Below are 21,455 nucleotides of genomic sequence, written 5' to 3'. Positions count from 1 at the left end.
TGATTAGTAGTGTTGCACGTTTTCTAGTTAACTGGTGAAATTTTCCAATGCGTTGCTTACTGGTTTTGGAGCACTCACACTCTATAAGCTGTCTGGCAGATCACAGAGATGCAGGAGACCGTCATTCAGACTGTTTAATTGTAGCAGTGCAGAAAATTTATCCAGGTTTGCCAATATATGTTTTGTAGCCACTCTTCAATGGAAGAACGTAGCGTAATTTGTATTCCATACCAAGACCGCGTGTATTGCGGTTGCAGCTACGGGTCACACTTCGAGCGACGTCATGGAAGCTCCGAGGCCGAAAGAAGGGATGTTTCAAGCAGCCCAACGCCATAGTAGTGAAGACCACAGATATTTATGGATAACTTTCACTATGTCTCTAAATGTCCTCTAAACAACCTGCCTATGAACTCTGTTTCTGTTGGCAAACCTTTAGTTCGAACCGGACAGTATCGCTGATTTTTGTGTGTCTTAGGTAAACACTGAAATACCGGGATAAACTCTCTGCTTTATGTGTAATACGTCACGCGTCCAAACGTACCGAACAGTTAGCTAGGACGAGTAGCTGTTCAGCATAAGAACATGGTGTGTTTCTTTTGTTATCAAACAATCAATAATTATTGAAAACTCGTGCACAATGACTTCTATAATTTATGGTCCACTGTGCTATAACCAAGAATAGAATCGGTTTCTGTAACATATCTGTTTTAGTATAGACGTATTTCATTGGTTAATTAAGGCTTTTCTTAATCTCACGTCTTGCATAACCGAACGTTTGGCTGCCACAAATTATTGCCGCAGTGAATTTGTCGAATGCTGTCTTTAAACTATACGTAATCAGCACACTAGTTTGAAAAAGATACTGGAATAAATTCCGGGTTTATCACCTGGGATTTGTATATTCTGAATACGTAAATCCAACCCAATCTACTTGCCGATATACGAGTTACGAAGGTGGGTTGCGCCCTTTAGTAGTAATATCGTACGCATATCATCAACAGCCAGTCAGTTGATTATTTAGGTCTTCGATATTATTAAGATTTCAGACTAAGTACTATTTACGTGTTATAAAATCAAACACTATTCCTAATAATTTGCAGCTCTGAAGTTGCTATAAGCAGAAATTATGATCTCCGTTTTGTAATTTTCGAACCTGACGGTGCCTAGATGTTATTTAATAACACCTCTTGTAAACGTATTGCTATATCTTTCAAGTTAGATTACGTGACTATCGTTTGGAACTGAATTCCTTCTTTAAACATACAGTTGTTCCACTTGCCAGTTCTCTTTCCATTTCTGCTTCATAGCCGTTCATTTAACTGACGTGTGTATTAAGATATCATGTTTCAATAAGTATTCGCTATTTCTTACAAGAAAAATTTGTTTTTACTACAACGCCTTTAACTTGCGTGTCCACTGTATTCCAAAGATGTAAGTGTTGCTATTTGAAACTCTTACATTTTATTCATATTTTATAAAACATTTTGCATTCTTTAACTAATTAGTACCCCATATCTTCTGACAACGATAATTGTGTGTGTGTAATGACTGTAGGTCAGCTATTTCCATTGCTTCTTCTGTGCTTGTCTATATGAGCCTTTTTTGCACTCACCTCCGTCATGGATCTTAATTCGTTTTACCGGATTCTCTCCTACTCCTATGCCTACTGATGATGTAGGGAGCTAGTAGGGTGAGTGCTAAGTTACTAGGTCAATAAAAGCACATTCAATTTTAGCAAAAAATTATTAACATTAAGTCACCAAATAAAAAAGTAAATACTCCACCAAAAAAGTAATTTAGAAAAACAATTAGTTACTGTTCTTCTAGTGTCACAGACAAATACAAGCTTAATAATAACTTGAACACCTCACTGCTATGTTAAAAAATTTAGAATTCCATTTCTTTAAAAAATGATCAAGGCCTTCTGGCAAATGAATAAATAATAATTAAAAAAAGCAACTAACTCACACGCACATCCGCCATAGCATACTAAAACCAGCAAGAAAGTTTTAAAACAGATCTCTTAAGAGCACAGCACCCTTAAACAGTAACAACGTAGCATACACAGCTTGCATGAGCATCAACGAGCTAAGCACATTCAGGAGGATCGGCAACCAATTGCATGGTGCAGTTAACGAGAAAATTCAAGAACCAGGACGTGCATTCACGAATTCATAATGCATGCTCAAAACAGCCACAAGCAGCCTCATGCAGTAAATTGACGAGTGCAGTAGTATACTGGGCACCGAAAACCAGATGCGACGTAACCAGGATGAAGAGGAATCAGAACATGTGTTTACCAGTTTAAACTCTCTACCCACTGACGGACGTACATGTTCACCAGCAAATTCCAGTAGTTCTCAGATGATAAGAAATTCTAGTCCATGTTCTTGTCCGTGAAATGGGTGAGTGGCTAGTGGCTCGAATTCAGACAGGCGTCGCAGCACCAACAGTCACCCGGCCAGGCCGCCGCTTTTGCCCCAGTGATAACCCGCTGGGACGGTAACTGCGTCTGCAGCAGTTGCGAACCCCGAACAGTACAACGTGCCTTCAGTAGGCCATCTCTCGTGATGTATGCCATGTGCGCCCATATATCGCCACTCGGCGTCATATACCTAACCCCTTGTGGAAGTGCGTCCATCTGATATCCACCAATTAGGCAAAGACTTTCCCACAGAACAGCTGCTATCAGTATTATTCTGGTGCGGCTCAGACATGGGTTGTGCGTGGCCCGCCTACATCGTCCATTATCAGAATTATCCTGGTCTGCACTCGTTTCTGTCCTAGCCCATGTATTTCAGCCTCTGTTTTCTCGTGGTATTTCTGGTCTATTGCCTTTCTTCGCGGTGTGCGTGCGATGTAGTTCCGCTATCTATTTTCATTATATCTCGGTTTGAAGATTACTTTGCGTTTATGTTCTTCGTGATTTATTGCGAAATCTCTTTTTCTGCTACTGTGTTAGTATGATGTGCCATCTCTGTTGGCAGTGTGCTTTGATCGGTAATTCCCTCGCTTTGATGCAGCTGTAGCCTCCTTTTTTTAAAAATAAAAAGGAAAAAACAGTTTATGGGACGTAATCTGTTAGCGTTGCTGAGTAACAGAGTTCATGATACGCCGACGAAAAGAAACTGCAGCCCCAAAAAATAAGTATTGTAGAGTAATGAATTTCGGAAATGTATTTGTTTCAGTAACTTATTTAAGTGATTAATATTGCAAGATCACAGGTCAATGTAAGTGTGAGATAAGTCATTGCAAATGCGAAATGCTGGTACGCTAATAACTGATGTAACGGCCAGAATGTTGACCGCAAATACGCAAACGTGCTTGCATTGTGCTGTACGAGTGCTGGATGTCAGTTTGCGGCATGAAGTTCCATGCCTGTTGCACATGTTCGGTCAGTATAGGGACGCTTAATAATGGTTGTTGGTGGCGCTGGAGTCGTCGGCCAATGAGGTCCCATATGTGCTCGATTGCAGACAGAGCTGGTGATCGAGTACGCCAAGGCAACATCTACATCTACGTGATTACTCTGCTATTCACAATAAAGTGCCTGGCAGAGGGTTCAATGACCACCTCCAAGCTGTCTCTCTACCGTTCCACTCTCCAACGACGCGCGGGAAAAATGAGCACTTAAATTTTTTGTGCGAGCCCTGATCTGTCTTATTTTATCGTGATGATCATTTCTCCCTATGTAGGTGGGTCCCAACAGAATGTTTTCACAATCGGAAGAGAAAATCGGTGATTGAAATTTCGTGAGAAGATCCCGCCGCAACGAAAAGCGCCTTTATTTTAATGATAGCCACTCCAGTTCACGTACCGTTTCTGTGTCACTATCTCCCCCACTTCGCGATAATACAAAACGAGCCGCCCTACTTTGTAGGTACTTTTTCGATGTTATCCGTCAGTCCCATCTGATGCTGATCCCACACCGCACAGCAATACTCCAGAATAGGGCGGACAAGCGTGGTGTAAGCAGTCCTTTTAGTAGACCTGTTGCACCTTCTAAGTGTTCTGCCAATGAATCGCAATCTTAGGTTGGCTCTACACACAACATTATCTATGTGGTCGTTCAAATTTAAGGTATTTGTAATTGTAATCCCTAAGTATTTAGTTGAATTTGCAGCATTCAGATTTCTGTGACTTCTCGCGTAATCGAAATTTAGCGGATTTCTTTTAGTACTCATGTGAATAACCTCAAACTTTTCTTTATTCAGGGTCAACTGCTACTTTTAGAACCATACAGATATCTTATCTAAATAATTTTGCAATTTGTTTTGCACATCTGATGACTTCACAAACCGGTAAATGACAGCATCATCTGCAAACATTCTAAGACGGCTACTAAGATTGTCTCCTATGTCGTTAATATAGATCAGGAACAATAGAGGGCCTATAACACTTCCTTGTGTAGTGCCGGATATTATTTCGGCTTTATTAGATGGAAAGTCACCGAATAAAACATTACGAACTGTGACCATTGTGACAGGAAATCACGAACCCGGTCGCAGAACTGGGGCCATATTCCAAAGAGCACGCAGTTTGGTTAGAAGACGTGAGGAATGGTGCTGAAAGCCTCCTGCCAATCTAAAAATATAGAATCAATTTGACATCCCCTGTCGACAGCACTTATGACTTCATGACTAAAAGGACTAGTTGTGTTTCGCAAGAACGATATTTTCTGAATCCGTGCTGATTACGTGTCAATAAATCGTTTTCTTCGAGGTACTTCATAATTTTCGAATACAGTGTATGTTCCTAAACCCTACTGCAAATCCACGTTAGTGATATGGGCCTGTAATTCAACGCTTCAGTGCTTCATATTAGGGCTTGGAGTTCTGGTTCTTTTCCAACACAGCTGAGACAATTTACAACTACAATACCGATCGTTTCTACAACTAACTTACTGTGTTTTGCCTGCCGCCTTTTTTAGACAAACGCCCTTTCTGTGGTTCCCTGAGGCCCTCTAACCTAAAAAAACCTCCCAGTCCCTTCCACACAGCCCCCGCTACCAATGTATCCGCTTACTGTGTGTAGTGGCCTCCTGACCTAGTAAGTGGAACCCGGAAACCCACCACCCCATGGCGCAAGTCAAGGAATCTTCAGCCTACACGTTCACAGAACCGCCTGAACCTCTGATTCAGACCCTACACTCGGCTGTGCACCAAAGGACCACAATCGGTTCTATCGACGATGCTGCAGATATTGAGCTCCACCTTTATCTCGCAAGCAAGACTGGCAGTCTTTACCATTTCTGCTAGCCGCCTAAAACCAGAGAGAAGCTCGTCAAATCCAAAGCGACATATCTCATTGGTACCGACATGAGCCACAGACTGCAATTCGCTGCACCCTGTACTCTTCAACGCATCCGAAAGCAGCCTTTCTACATTTGGAATGACTTGTGGGCTGAGAAGCTTTCTCAGGAACAGGGTGGACGACTGCATACAGCTCAGGGACATCCTCAGCCACAGATAACTCCCGAAACCTGTTCGTCAAACGAACTGGAGAGGCCCTACGATCGGCCCCTACCAGACTTTAGAATGATCTCCCACTCGACCACGGGCAATGGGTCAACCGCAGTGCAGGCAGTATCCGGGCAGCTACTGCAGCGGACCGAATGTGGGACACGTGGGACGTGCTCGAAGTCTCTCATCCCCCCCCCCACAGTGATGCCCCTTGGCAGCAGCCTCAAGCTGTGTGACAGGAGCCAACGCAGCCTGGAACTGTGAGCGAATGGTCGTCAGCTCGCATCTGTAGGCAGCAATCACAGTTCCTGTCCATTACTGCAGTCGTTCCCATTTGAAGCCCGTAAAAAGATACAACAAACGAACGGTGAGCTCGGCTTCATAGCAGCAGGAATTGGAAGTGCTCTCTCATTAACAGTCTAAACGACACTGAGCTACTCTATCCAAAAGAAACAAAAGCCTGTATGATACGACGGTCGATATAAGGGTCGATAGGAACGGCGGTACGGTACGCTACACTGTTACTAAAATAAAAGCTTGTGCCTAGTAGGCACTCGAACACGCAGGAAATTACAAAAATAATCTAGTTTCTACAAGGTATCTGTAAATAAATAAGTCGCTCCTGATGGAAGCTCATCAAAATATACAACAAACGAACGAATTACTCGTCTTCTTAGCAGCAGGAACATGAGGTGCTCTGTCACTGACAGTCTATCCAGCCACCAAAACAATTAAAATAAAAGCTTGTGCCTAGTAGGCACTCGAACATGCAGGAAATTACAAAAATAATCTAGTTTCTACAAGGTATCTGTAAATAAATAAGTCGCTCCTGATGGAAGCTCATAAAAATATACAACAAACAAACGAATTACTCGCCTTCTTAGCAGCAGGAACATGAGGTGCTCTGTCACTGACAGTCTATCCAACCACCAAAACAAACAAAAGCCTTTACGATGCAAGGGTCGATATAAGGGTCGATAGCAACGGGTGGTATGGTATGCTACACTGTTTTTAAAATAAAAGCTTGTGCCTACTAAGCACTCGAGCATGCAAAAAACTACAAAAATAATCTGGTAAATACAAGGTATCTGTAAATAAATAAGTCGCTCCTGATGGAAGCTCGTAAAAATGTGCAACAAACGAACAGTGTATTCGCCTTACTAGCAGCAGGAACACGAGGTGCTCTGTCACTGATGGTCTACATGACACTGTCAGAACTCTGTAGAACATGGAGAGTTACACCAGCGGTATGTGGTGAGCGTTATCCTTTTGGAAAATATCCTTTGGAATGCTGTTCATGAGTGACAGCACAGCTGATTAAATTACCAGACTGACGTACAAATTTGCAGTCAGGGTGCGTGGGATAACCATGAGTCTCTTGCTGTCAGGCGAAATCGCACCCCCAGACCACAACACAAGGTGTAGGTCCAGTGTGTCTAGGACAGGTTGGTTCAGGCCCTCAACTGGCCTCCTCCTAACCAACACACGGCCATCACTGGCACCGAGACAGAACCAGCAGTCATTAGAAAATACACATCCACCCTGCCTCCAATGAGTTCTCACTTGACAGCACTGACGTCGCAAATGGTGGTGGTCTGGGGTTAGTGGAATGCACGCAACAGGGCGTCTGGCTCGGAGGTGTCGTTGAAGTAACCGATTTGTAAAGGTTCATTGTGTCACTGCGGTGCCAGTTAGTGCTCAAATTGTTGCTGCAGATGCAGTGCGATGCGGCAGAGCCGTACACCAAACATGATTGTCCTCGTTCTCGGTAGCGCCATGTGGCTGTCCGGAGCCCCGTCCTTTGGGACCTTACATTCTCGTGACCATCGCTGCCAGCAAACATGTACAGTGACAACATTCCTGCCAAGGCTTTCTGCTGTATCACAGAAGGAACATGCAGCTTCTCATGGCCGAATTATACGAACTCGTTCAAACGCAGTCACGTGCTGATAGTGGCGTCTTTGTCGCCTGTAACGTATTCCAGACTTACATCAACGCACCACTTCCAGTCTCAAAGGTATGTAACGCTTAGGACCGTTACAGCGTGTATTTAAATCAAACCTGATTTGCATTCTCATAATGGTGCTACTAGCACTACTCTTATGCGACTGGCGGAAAATTTGAATACACGTAATCCTTTAGATGTAGAAACACTCCTACCATCTTTCGTTTATGAAGCACAACTCCTAGTTGGTGCTGTATTTTTTTTTACTTCGTCTTTTCCATAATTCTCAGCTCTTTATTCTGATTCTCTTCGAGAACTGTTTCATTGGCTGTTTACTTCTTGGCTGACATCTTTCCCTTGCTTGCAAGGATTTGTTTGGTCTTAGAGACCTGCTCTAGTGTTCTGCAGACAGATATTTATGTTTTCACTAGTTTTGGATTTATGTTTTTCATGTTTCCCTAAACGATGGCCGGCCGGAGTGGCCGTGCGGTTCTAGGCGCTACAGTGTGGAGCCGAGCGACCGCTGCGGTCGCAGGTTCGAATCCTGCCACGGGCATGGATGTGTGTGATGTCCTTAGGCTAGTTCGGATTAATTAGTTCTAAGTTCTAGGTGGCTGATGACCTCAGAAATTAAGTCGCATAGTGCTCAGAGCCATTTGAACCATTTGAACCTAAACGATGCAATGCTGCCTTAAAATTGTCTGTTGCACATGTTCTCAGCAGGTTCTCACAGGTTAATAAAGCCGTGAAGCTCTTCACATGTATATATGTGTTGTTTGAGGTTTATTATGACCATTCTGTGACGTTCACATTAAAATATCCAGTGTTTTGTCATGTCTTTGAGTGAGCTTGTAACAGGGAATCATTGTGGAAGTACATATACAGGTGCTATTTTTGTGTTCCGTCCAAATGGTATATTATCAACTGTTACTAATTTCAAGCCTCATCCAGTAAAACAAATGTTCATCTTTATTATTTCACCATTCGAGAAAGTGAAATCTTAATCGTCGCCCCTTGGTAATAAATTCTTGAAACAAGTTCCCTCGTGCTTTAATTTAACATAAAGAGTGGTCTTTGAGAATGCTTACTGAAAAGCTAACACTTCGCCATCTCGCGACCCTGTTCTTCTACTCATTCAGTCATCGACCTTAGTTACACTGGACCTGACATACAGCAAATCAAGTTTTACATCTAACTTGTAACCATTTCTTCTGCCCCAAACTTTTACATTGACGAATGTCTAAAAACCTTGTAGTCAAAAACAAATAAGAAACATTGTTCATATATGTGGGTGCATGAATATGACCAAGAAACAATATTCACAAATGTTGTTACTAATCATCTATACCAATACTGTAAACTAAACCGTTCCACACATTTCGATTTTTTGTTCTTTTTTTGTTTTTTGTTTTTGTAGGTTGTGTTACGGCGTCACCAGTGTATAGTGGTCTTATTGTCATGGTGTAAGGGTAAAATCTCATAATGACATCATTGTAGAGTACGTTGAGAGTGTGGCAGTGAGACTTCAAGTCTCGTACCACCCTCCTACAGTGGAAATTCAGTGTTGTGGGCAAAACACAACTATGTAGGTCGTGTTACTGGTGGTCGTGTTATGAATGCCACATATGAAGTGGCAGTAGCAAATTTGACGCATTATTGGTGGCCGTACCACGGCTATCGTGAGCCATGGTCCGAATCTGAATCCCAGAGGATGGTAAAAGTAACAGGATGGCGGGGCCAATGTGTTGTAAGTCAGTGACAGTGTCGTCCGCAGCTCATGGTCTAGTGGCTAGCGTTGCTACTTCTGGATCACGGAGTCCTGGGTTCGATTTCCGCCCAGGTTGGGGAGTTTCTCTGCGCGGGGACGGGGTGTTTGTGTTGTCCTCTTCATTTCATCATCATCATCATTCGTGAGAGTGGTTAGATTGGACTGTGTACGAAAACTGGGCTGTGTACAAATTGGAACTTTGTACAGGCGCTGATGAGAACGCAGTTGAGCGCCCCAAGAGCCAAACATCATCATCACCAGTGACAGTTTCTCACAGGGCATTCACTTTGTCGCAGAGGCGCATTGCCTTCTCTTCAATGGACAACTTTACAGTTAGCATGTTGATCTCCTTGTGGATGGTAACAATCTTCGTGAGTTGGAAGGCTTCACTGTAGCATCTAATTCTGCATGTGCTGAAGGCTCTACATCCAGGAGGCGCTAATTGTGGACCACGCAGAGATGCCATAGGTGAGGAAAGAGTTGACAGCCATCCGTTACAGTTGGAGCTTGGTGTCTAACATCAATTCCGTGCTGTTGAAGAGCGGGTACAACGCTTATATCAGCTTCTGTCCTTTTTGGGTGACGTATTCCGAATGTAGATGGAAGAGCAGTTTTTTATCTATCCAGACAGCTATGGTAACTGGGGACTATGGGACCCGGACGCCAGCAACAGTGATGTTGCGGCGGAGTATTGGGCATTGTTTGGTGAATAAGAGCGCTGCAGTTCTTGTTTGAACGACTTCAGGTGATTGCTGCGTCCACCTGCGTCTGGAGACGAGCAGTGAGCTAGTCGGTGTGGCGGCCGGTCATATAGAGCGCCGTATCGTCGGCGCCTTGCGCCAGGTGGGGATGACTGGTATGTCATTAAGATAAATGTTAAAGAGGGTGGGAGGCTACACAGGCTTGAGGGGTACCCATAGGCATGTGACGTAAGCTCGAGCTTTTTCCTCTCTGAGTAACCAAGAAGGTTCTATCGTGGAGGAAATAATCCACCATCTTCATATAGACTTATGTAATTCTCCGATCAATACCTAATTAATTAGGATGTGTTATTACATTATTTCTATCCGGGGTGGTCGTCTGTGTCAGCATTTACCACACAAGATTGACCTGACAAATCTTGTAAGTATTTAGCAGGTCCAGGAAAACTGCTGGCGTCGACATAGTTGAATTAAACCTCTTGCTGACGTGTTCCGTGATCCTAAGAACTTGTAGTTCAACCGACTGGGGGGAAGCGAATCCGAACTGTACTGAACGGACTGATCCAGCCGCCGCCAGAGGCTGGGAAATGCGATGTAGGATCAAAGATTCTAGAACTTACGCCATGGTATTCAGAAGGCTAACTGGCCTGTTGTTGGTAGGGACCGTGCGATCCTTAGAGGGCTTGGGGATGGCTATCAGTTTGGCCTGCTTCCACTGTGGGGGAAAATGCCAATTATGAGAGAGTGATTAAGAATGCTCGTGAATGAGGCCAGCGGCTTCCAGAGGAGTCGACAGAGGTGTTCGTTTAAGATTCCACCCAAAACAGGCGCTGACTGTCCACCTGGAAACGGTAACAGCCACCAGAATATCGCGTTCATCCTGAAGTTCAACAGGCAAAACGTCCTAGACGAACAGTTGATTCTGGGCCTCAAATACATCTGTCAGAGTTTCCACCACATGGAGGGGATAACAAGTTAAGCCGTCCACTGTGCGGCTGGGATGGCTGGTCCTCATGGCAGAGCGCCTTAGGGCTCCGACAACAGCCCATTGTGATATATGCTGGAGGTGAAAGGCGGACAGCTTGTCCTTCCATTGATCCGTTTTCCAATCGGCGAGGCGGTGGCAGAATTCACTTTGGAGACGCCTCATGAAACTGATTCCACCTCCTGCAGTAGCGGTTCTTCTGGATTAAATCGCGCAATAGGAGAGGCAAATAAATCACTGGGATTAAAGAAATAGGGACAATGAACGCAGATGTCTTTATCGCCTTCTGGATCTTAATCGTCAAATAATCAACAGCGGTAAACAAATTGCCAAGTGTTGCCAGGTCGAGGTTTTTCAGGGAGGTTTTGTTGAGGATCCTGGCAAATTTGTCACAATCTGTGATGGTCAAGGTAGAACGGACGTTTAAAGACAGGACTACGTCAATAAGATGCAGGAGCACTCAGTCGAGGTCACAGGACAGTTTGTGGAATGTGTCCAACAAAAACTGCATTGCATTGTTCTTGAAAATGGCAACATTCAGAACGCCTTCGGAAGGACGACGGTTCAATCCCGCGTCCGGCCATCCTGATTTAGGTTTTCCGTGATTTCCCTAAATCAGTCCAGGCAAATGCCGGGATGGTTCCTCTGAAAGGGCACGGCCGACTTCCTTCCCCATCCTTCCCTAATCCGATGAGACCGATGACCACGCTGTCTGGTCTCCTTCCCCAAACCAACCAACCAACCAACCAACCATTCAGAACGTCCGTCTGGCAGTCTGAGAGGACTAGTATGTGGGTGGCAGCATGGGGCCATAGAGTGACAGTGCCAGTTCGAAGAGGAGTCTGCCCTTGAGGTTAGTGATGTGAAAATGTCAAGCCGAATGCTTGGCTTTGAGATCTGCTCCAACGATGGATATGTCAAATTATGTCAACGTGAGTACATTTCGATAAATCAATTATCTATGGAACGTGTAACTAATAACAGAACAGGAAAGGAAATTTCAGAATTGGTTTCTTCACTTGAAACTAATTATGTAAGTATGTCTCCTGTAAACTGACTCGTTCCACATCATTTGTATACAAGAATCGTTCAGACGAGCTGTGGAACATGTAACTAACCAACGAAGCGTAAACGAAATATTCAGACAGGCTTTGCTCACTTGTGGTTCCATTGCACTGCTTGTGAGCGTAGTTATTACCCTTTAAGGCGAACTGGTCATCCGGCCACAGTGTGGCAGCACCGTCGTGTTTGCGCCTGACAAGGGAACCTCCCCATCGCACCCCCCTCAGATTTAGTTATAAGTTGGCACAGTTGATAGGCCTTGAAAATCTGAACACAGATCAATCGAGAAAACAGGAAGAAGTTGTGTGGAACTATGAAGAAAATAAGCAGAATATACAAACGGAGTAGTCCAAGCGCAAGATAGGCAATATCAAGGACAATGAATGTCCAGGAGCGCTGTGGTCCCGTGGTTAGCGTGAGCAGCTGCGAAATGAGAGGTCCTTGGTTTAATTCTTCCCTCGAGTGAAAAATTTACTTTTTTATTTTCGCAAAGTTATGATCTGTCCGTTCGTTCATTGACGTCTCTGTTCACTGTAATAAGTTTAGTGTCTGTGTGTTGCGACCGCACCGCAAAACCGTGCGATTAGTAGACGAAAGGACGTGCCTTTCCAATGGGAAGCGAAAACATTTGATCCCAAGGTCACAGGGCAACCGATTCCTCTACAGGAAAACGTCTGATATATTCTATACGACACTGGTGCCGGCATGTGCGTCACATGACAGGAATATGTTGTCGACCCACCTAACTTGTACACTTGGCGAATGGGTAAAAGGATTCTTCTACCTTGCCCGATTTAGGTTTTCTTGTGGATGTGATAATCATAAATTAAATGAAACTTTTCACTCGAGGTAAGACTTCAACTAATGACCTCTCACTCCGCAGCTGCTCACGCTAACCACGGGACCACGGCGCTCCAGAGCTAACATTCTCCTTGATGTTGCCTATCTTGCGCATAGACTACGCAGTTTCTATAGTTTGCTTCTTTTTTTCACAGTTCTACACAACTTCTTCCTGTTTTCTCGATTGATCTGTGTTCAGTTTTTCAAGGTCTATCCACTGTGCCAACTTATAGCTAAATCTGAGGGGGGTGCGATGGGGAGGTGCCCTTGTGAGAAGGAGAAAGGGGAGATAGTAACCGAGTACCCTCGAGTGCTCTTACATCTGAGTTCTGTCTTACTTTAAACGCCCGTATACATCACAGAATGAAGAGCACATTTAAGAGAAGAACAGAAACAGGATGTATAGGTTATATCACCATCGCTGCTTACGACGCTTCGCTGACAGTATCCGAGGTAAAACTACCTCCTCCAGAGTTTTCACTATCTTTCACACCAGTGAATGTTGATTCGTCTACTGAGTCAGTCGCGGGTGATAATGTCGAGTCTTTGTTCGACTCTATGCCAACTGATTTTGTTATCTTTCCAGTTTTCTTGCCTGTCGAAATATCTCTCCTCCGGCAGTCATCACACTCTTTTCTGGTGCGTTTATGCCATTTCTAATTCTCTTATATCACAACACTAAAATCTAATGTCAGCAGTATAAGAGAAGTGCCCTTATGATCACATGATTAGCGTTTATAGTTGGTAGCGCCGAGTTCTTAGGTTCAGTTCCTAATAACCACTTGTATTTTTCCCCTCAGTTTTGTGAGGCTAACTGAGAAGCTGCCTGAATACAATGGCACTGATATAGACGTGAAGCTACCGAGTAGCATTTTGCTTCGAAAGTCTAGATAGCGCACAAAGTATACTTGTTAGCAGCAAAAGCACTAGTCGTTAATTTTTAGAACGAGATGCATGTCGTATTACGGCTACCGGTTTTATTCTTTGTAAGATTACAGACGAGTTCTGTTTGATATACGCCTAGATGGTACTGTGGAAATAGGTAGACCATTCTTTGGCAAATTTTTATCAGTGAAATAAATAGGAGTGAGGTGGTGGTACTGAATTCATTTCAAAAGCCCTGATATCTACATTGATATCCGTCGTTTTGCTATTCTAGCCGTAGTGGAGAAGTGAGAACGAAATGAAATCCTACATTCACGACGATGAAACATAGACCGGCACTGTTTTTTAACAATACTCTTCACGCACTGCCTTTTTGCAACATTTATTCATAGTGTTGTTTGTATTAATCCACGGTTTGCCGAAATAAACTACCGGCCGCTTTAATTGTTTCCTTTTTTGTAAGAAAATCTAACTTTTACAGGTATGTTCTCTCGTCCGCACGTAATGACATGTTCATTCTGTCACTTTCTAAATCAAATCAGTTAGACGGAACAGCTTTTATCAAAGTTTATTAACCCAACCTTTAAGTCCAGTTCTGTGCGACAAAAGCTGTGAATTTAGGTGTATATTGCACAAGTATTTTCTTGTATTTTTTCTTAATATCACAGAAATTGCTGTTGAAAAACAAACTGATTTATATCATCAATGAAATCTTTATTGTGTGCATTTTACTTATTTTGCTTTGGGCATGTATATTTTTATTCTGCATCAACACAGCATCGAGTGCCTCACGTAATTCCCACACTAAGGACTTAATACCTTTCGCTTGCACAATTTGTCGCTTTCTCTGTCGGCATTATCATATCTTTCTCGTTTCAGTTTTCAGTACAGTTAATAAAGTTAATAGCAAGTTGTAGCAGCTTCCCTTGAAACTATTTTCCGCGATCACTTTACGTGCTCGCTCTGTGAGGTAGGAAGCGACTTGCGTTACTTTGAATTGGAATGGCACTATATCGCGTCACGTGATAAAGTTCATGAAATAGCTGGGTAGCCAAATCGCCTTGGCAAGTAATACAGTTCCCTGCAACAGCATCTTACCTCACTAAAATTGTTTAGCGCCACTGAGTGCTAGTGCTTAGTCCTCTTCTTGACTTTAACTCACATTGATACAGCTGGAGCGGAACTGTGACCTACGAAAGTATTGTTCCAGTGGGTTTGACGGAAATCAAGGAACTTTTCCAACGCGCTTATCTTTCTCTTGAGTCGCTACCATCTGCATGTGTTCCCAGATTGAGAATTCCGAGGCGCTATCTCACCGTTCAATTGACTGGTTATTACTTGTCTCTTTTGTTGGGGCCCCTCAAATAATTCTTCTACTGCTCCCATTAGTCAACTCTGAACCAATCAGCTTGAACCAGTCTGAACAGTCCCTTGCTCTTCGATTGTGGCCAAAGAGAAGCCTGACATTTTTTTCGTAAAAGCACGAAGTTGGCAAAACTCGATCATTCTATTGGCTGGAGGTGGGCAGTTTTTCTGTTTAGAGAGTTGATTGGACGATTCCGACCTGCTTGTCGTTGCAGATCCTAGCAGAACAGTATCTGTGGAAGATCAGGTACATTAAATCTGTCGATGCTGTTGCTGACTGAATTATCTAGGCCTTTTGCCATTTGATTTCTCAATACTTATCAGTAGTTTTTACTTATCTTGCTTGAAAAAGGAAGAAAGGATATCGCGGAGAAATGGCTTACCCACAACCTAGGCAGTCGTTTCCAAAACGAATATTCCATTTTTCAGCTCAGTGTGCGCTGCTTTCACCTTCCTGGCAGTTTAAATCCTTGTGCCAGGCCGGTTCCTTTCTTGCCGGAATGGGAGTCGCGCTGTGCTGCATATACGCTGCAGCACCGCCCTCGAACGGAAACTATTCGATTACCTCTCATATAATTTGAAGGGAGGCATTGTCGCGAGTTGTCTGAGCATGCCGCAAGCCACCAATCATCTTCTCCCTGCTACTTGTTGGCTAGAATCTTCTTACGACCACTATCCATACCTAGCGTGAAATGGCTGAACTGGTACTGTTCCTCGCAGACACCATGAACAGCCCTTGTAGTTACACCAAAAAAACGGTGACACCTCTTTCGCGGAGTGATAAAGAACTACGTCCTCAGTTATTTGGTGGATGTATTCCATTCTTGGTCTTCCTCTACAGTTTATACCCTCTACGGCTCCCTCTAGTACCATGGAAATTATTTCCGGATATCTTAAATGATGTCCTAAAATCCTGTCTCATGTTCTTGTCAGTGTTTTCCATGTACTGTATTCTTTTCCTCACAGATTCTGCCGAGAACCTCCTCATTCTTTACCTTATCAGTTCACCTGATTTTCAACATTTGCCTGTAGCACCATATCTGAAATGCTTCGGTTTTCTTTTGTTCCGGTTTATCACAGTTCATTTTTCACGTCCATACAATGCTGCTCTCCAAAAGTACATTCTCAGAAACTTCTTTCTCAAATTAAGGCCTGTGTTTGATACTACTAGACGTCTTTAGCCAGAAATGCCCCCTTTTCCAGAGCTAGTATGTTTCTGATATCCTCCTTGTTCCGTCTGTCATGGGTTGTTTTCCTGCCTACGTAACAGAATTGCTTATCTTCATCTACTTCATGATCATCAATCCCGATATTTACTTTCTCACTGTTCTCATTTCTGTTACTTTTCATTACTATCGTCCTTCTTCGATTTACTCTCAATCCATATTTTGACTCAATCAGTTCAGCATGTTATGTAATTCTTCTTCACTTTCAGTGAGGAAAGTAATGTCATCAGCGAATCTTATCATTGATAACCTTTTACTTAGAATTTTAATTCCATTCTTGACAATCTCTTTCATATCCGTCATTGCCGTAGGGAGTACATCCCTTTGTTACAACCTTATTGCCGCGCGGAGTGGACGCGCAGTTTAGGCGCCATTTCACCGATAGCACGAATCCTCCCGCCGGAGATTCGAGTCCTCCCTCGGGCATGGGTGTGTGTTTCGTTCTTAGCATAAGTTAGTTTAAATAGTGTCTAAGTCTAGGGGCCGATGACCTCATCAGTTTGGTCCCTTAGGAATTCACACACACATCTGAAAATTTTTGAACGGCCTTTTTAATCCGAGCACCCTGTTCTTGGTTTTCCAGTCCTATTGTTCTCTCTTGGTTCTTGTAGAGCGTGTACACCACCCGCATTTTTCTATAGTTTCCCCCATATTTCTCAGACTCTTGAACATCTTGCACAATTTTGGACTCTCGAAGGCTTTTTCCAGGCAACAAATCCTATGAATTGATATTGATTTTTCTTTAGTATTGCTTCCATTATCAACCGCAACGTCAGAATTGCCTCTCAGGTGCCTTCACCTTTCCTAAAGTAAAACTGATATTCTGATAGAATCTCAATTCTCTTTTCCTTTCTTCTGTATATCGTTCTTGTCAGCAACGTGGATGCATGAGCAGTTAAGCTGATTGGGCGAAAACTTTTGCACCTGTCGGCTCTTCCAATCTTCGGATTTGTATGGATGATGGTTTTCCGAAAGTCAGATGGTATATTGCCAGACTCATACATTCTACACACCAACGTGGATATTCATTTTGTTGCCACTTCCCCACTGATTTTAGAAATTCGCACGGAATGTTATTTGTTTTGTTCTGCTTTATTTGATTTTAAGTCTTCCAGAGCTCCTTTTAATTCTAATACTGGATGCCCCAATACTTTTGTATCAACTTCTGGTTTTTCTTCTATCACGTCATCAGACTTGTCGCCCCCTCGTAGAGTCCTTATATGTTTTCTTTGTAGCCATTCACTCTGTTTTCTGCATATTGTTCATGTAGCCATTCCGCCTTAGCTTCCCTGAACTTACTATTGATTTCCATTATACATGACTTATATTTCTGTATTCCTGAATATCCGTGAACATTATTGTACATCCTTCTTTCACGATCAATTGAAGTATTTCTTCTGTTACCCACGGTTTCTTCGCAATTACTTCCTTTGTACCGACGATTTTCTTTCCAACTTTCGTGATTGCCCTTGTTAGTGATAATCATTTCTCTTCAACTAAACCGCCTACGGAACTATTCTCTACCGCTGTATCATAGCCTCAGAGAACTTCAAGCGTACTTCTTCATTCCCTAGTAATTCCGTATTCCACCTCTCTGCTTATTGATTCTTCCTGAATAATCTCTTAAGCTTCAGCCTATTCTTCATTAATACTACATTGTGATTTGAGTCTTTATCTGCTCCTGTATACGCGATACAATCTAATATCTGATTTCAGAATCTGTGCCTGACCATGATGTAATCTAACTGAAACCTTCCGTATCTCCCGGGCTTTTCCAAGTGTACCTCCTCCTCTTGCTATTCTTGAACAGAGTATTCGCTGTCACTATCTGAAATTTATTGCAGAACTCAATCAATCTTTCTCCTCTCTCAATCCTATTACCGCAGGCCGAAGTGGCCGTGCGGTTAAAGGCGCTGCGGTCTGGAACCGCAAGACCGCTACGGTCGCAGTTTCGAATCCTGCCTCAGGAATGGATGTTTGTGATGTCCTTGGGTTAGTTAGGTTTAACTAGTTCTAAGTTCTAGGGGACTAATGACCTCAGCAGTTAAGTTCCATAGTGCTCAGAGCAATTTGAACCATTTTTGAATCCTATTACCAAGCCCATATTCCGCCGCAAACGTTTCCTCTGCTCCTTCCCAAACAACCGCATTCCAGTCCTACATGACTATTAGATTTTCGTCTCCATTTACATAGTGAATTATCTGTTCAATATCCTCATATTCTTTCTCTCTCTCTTCATCTTCGGCTTACGACGTCGGCATGTATAACTGAACTGTCGATGTCGGCATTGGTTTGCTGCTGATTCTGATGAGAATCACCCTATCACTGAACTGTTCATAGTAAACTACTGGCCGGCCGGAGTGGCCGAGCGGTTCTAGGCACTGCAGTCTGGAACCGCGCGACCGCTACGGTCGCAGGTACGAATCCTGCCTCGGGCATAGATGTGTGTGATGTCCTTAGTTTAGTTAGGTTTAACTAGTTCTAAGTTATAGGGGACTGATGACCTCAGAAGTTAAGTCCCATAGTGCTCAGAGCCATTTGAACCAAGTAAATAGTGATTAGGTTCTAATGGTTCAAATGGCTCTGAGCACTATGGGACTTAACAGCTGTGGTCATCAGTCCCCTAGAACTTAGAACTACTTAAACCTAACTAACCTAAGGACATCACACACATCCATGCCCAAGGCAGGATTCGAACCTGCGACCGTAGCAGTCGCGCGGTTCCGGACTGCGCGCCTAGAACCGCGAGACCACCGCGGCCGGCAATAGTGAGTAGGGTGACAATGAGATTCGAAAACATATGAACTTGGTATGACACCTGGAAGAGGAAGGCGTCGTATCGCAGTGGAATTTACTAATGAGGCTACTGTTGCTGTAACTGGCCATGCAACACGTGCCTCCGGCAGTGCTAGTGTTCATGCAATTAAGACCCATTATCCATACCGTGGTCAACAGCACGAAAAGGTTTGCGTTCTAAATTACACTGGTACCCATGCAAGATCCAGACGGTGCGATAACTGATACTTCATGGTCCACAGCAACTTCCTGAACTTTCTCTTCAGCTTCTTGCACAGATCGAAGTTGAAGACATGTGAGCAGGCAATAAATATTTGTACAGAGTGACGAGGAACTACAGGGTGCAATGAATATTCAATACTGAGGAATTCGGGGTACTGTTAAACCCTGTGTTATTCAGAAAGGACCATTGCACTCGCCGTATGTGACTGTGTGGTGTGGATTCATAAGCACCTTCATTCTCGTTCCGTTCTTCTTCGAATAAAACACGTCCAGAAGGCCCGTCACGCGTACCATGAGGTGTGCATATTGACGAGACCTCCTCGTACAGCATGTGGTTCCTACTCTGGAACAGCGCAACTCGGTGGAAACCGCTCTTTCTATGCGAGATGGGACAATACATAATGTCACTCTCGCCCAGTGAAATATCTGCTTAATGCCACCTTCCACGAACGTGTTATCTCCAGAGGTTTTCCAGATGCCTGACGTGCAAGATCACCAGATCTGAATCCGTGGTCTTTTAACTCTGGGGATATCGAAAAGAACGCGTTTCCCGGGGACACGTTCGGTTGTCTGCCTGATACGAAGGCCAGCCCATAGGAACACGTTGCTCGGATTCCACCAGAACTGCTGGGAGCAACTGCTGATCACGTCCTTGTACAGATGCAGCGTCACGTCGACGTGTCCAGAGCTTATGCTGAACGATTTCTGTAAGCAGCTGTTAATAACAAAATCAATATTATTCGTTTCTCATTGGCGTGACCGTGCTCCTTAATGATAACCACCCAGTACCTGTTCAACAACCGTATATGTACAACTCGTGCATGTGATGGAAAACGAAACTGCGAGAAATAAAATAACTTTACAATGAAATGAATACCCGTAGCTACATACAGGCGTTGATATAAGTCATCGGGAACAGTTGAAAATGTGTGTCCCGACTGGGACTCGAACCCAGGATCTCCTGCTTACATGGCAGATGCTATATTAATCTGAGCCACCGAGGACACAGAGGATAGCGCGACTGCAGGGACTTATCTCTGGCACGCCTCCCGTGAGACCAATATTCCCAACTTACTGTCCTGCACTGTTTGTGCATTCGCGCAGAAGAAGATGGTCAGATGGCGGTATATATATATATATATATATATATATATATATATATATATATATATATATATATATATATATATATATATATGTATTGTCCCATCTCGCATAAAAAGAGCGGTTTCCACCGAGTTGCGCTGTTCCAGAGTAGGAACCACCACGCTGTACGAGGAGGTCTCGTCAACATGCACACCTCATGGTACGCGTGACGGGCCTTATATATATATATATATCAAATAACTTTACCTTAAAATCTTCCGCTTCGAGGAAAAAATCGGTAGTGAAAGGGTTAACCGTCACGACAGCAGTGGAGGATCATATGACCCCCTGCTTTATGTTCTGTACCATCTACAACGCTCTGCAACAACCAGTATGATGTTTTATCCATCTGTATACCAACAAGACGTATGTGTCCCACAATAGGTTATTAGAAAACCAATTGAGATTTGTTGCATGCTATTGCTAAGTATCATTGTCCCACTGGTAAAGGGGAGACCTACGGATGGTTAGCAGAATTCTTATAATTACGGATTGCACCTGTAGGTTGTGCCGTCCTGAAGTTTCATTTTTAACCCTCGTCTCCGTATTTTCACACAGAATTAATCCGTACCTGCAGAAGGCAGCCGAGTTATCAGGTTCACAAAGTAAACTGCCCTCACGCCTTTCTAAACACTCGTCTTCTGAAATCCTATCCTGACCGCCCCCGACTCCCCCCCCCCCCCCCCCGACTCCCTTGGAACCAACGGCGGGAAAAATTCTGTTTATATTATTTCTTCTGACAAAGACATTAATTAAAATAACAGTATAATAATGTTTTTGAAATAAAATTGGTGGTCAAAGCGTTAAGTGGTTGGCTAATGTGTCGTGCAGCGAGCTTACAGACAACATTTTTCAGGCGCGCAGCGGCGTCTGAAGAAGATGCTGTACCCGTTCCTGGCGGGCATCGTGCTGAAGGCGGCCGCGGCGCTGCCGCTGGTGCTGGCTGCGCTGCTGGGAGTGGGCCTCAAGGCGCTGCTGGCCAGCAACGTGGCGCTCGCCATCACCGCCGGCCTGGCGCTGCGCACCTTCCTCTTCTCCGACAGCGGCGGCGG

Source organism: Schistocerca serialis, chromosome 4 (assembly GCF_023864345.2).
Source record: "Schistocerca serialis cubense isolate TAMUIC-IGC-003099 chromosome 4, iqSchSeri2.2, whole genome shotgun sequence".
NCBI lineage: Eukaryota > Metazoa > Arthropoda > Insecta > Orthoptera > Acrididae > Schistocerca > Schistocerca serialis.
Note: the sequence above shows the minus strand (reverse complement) of the source record.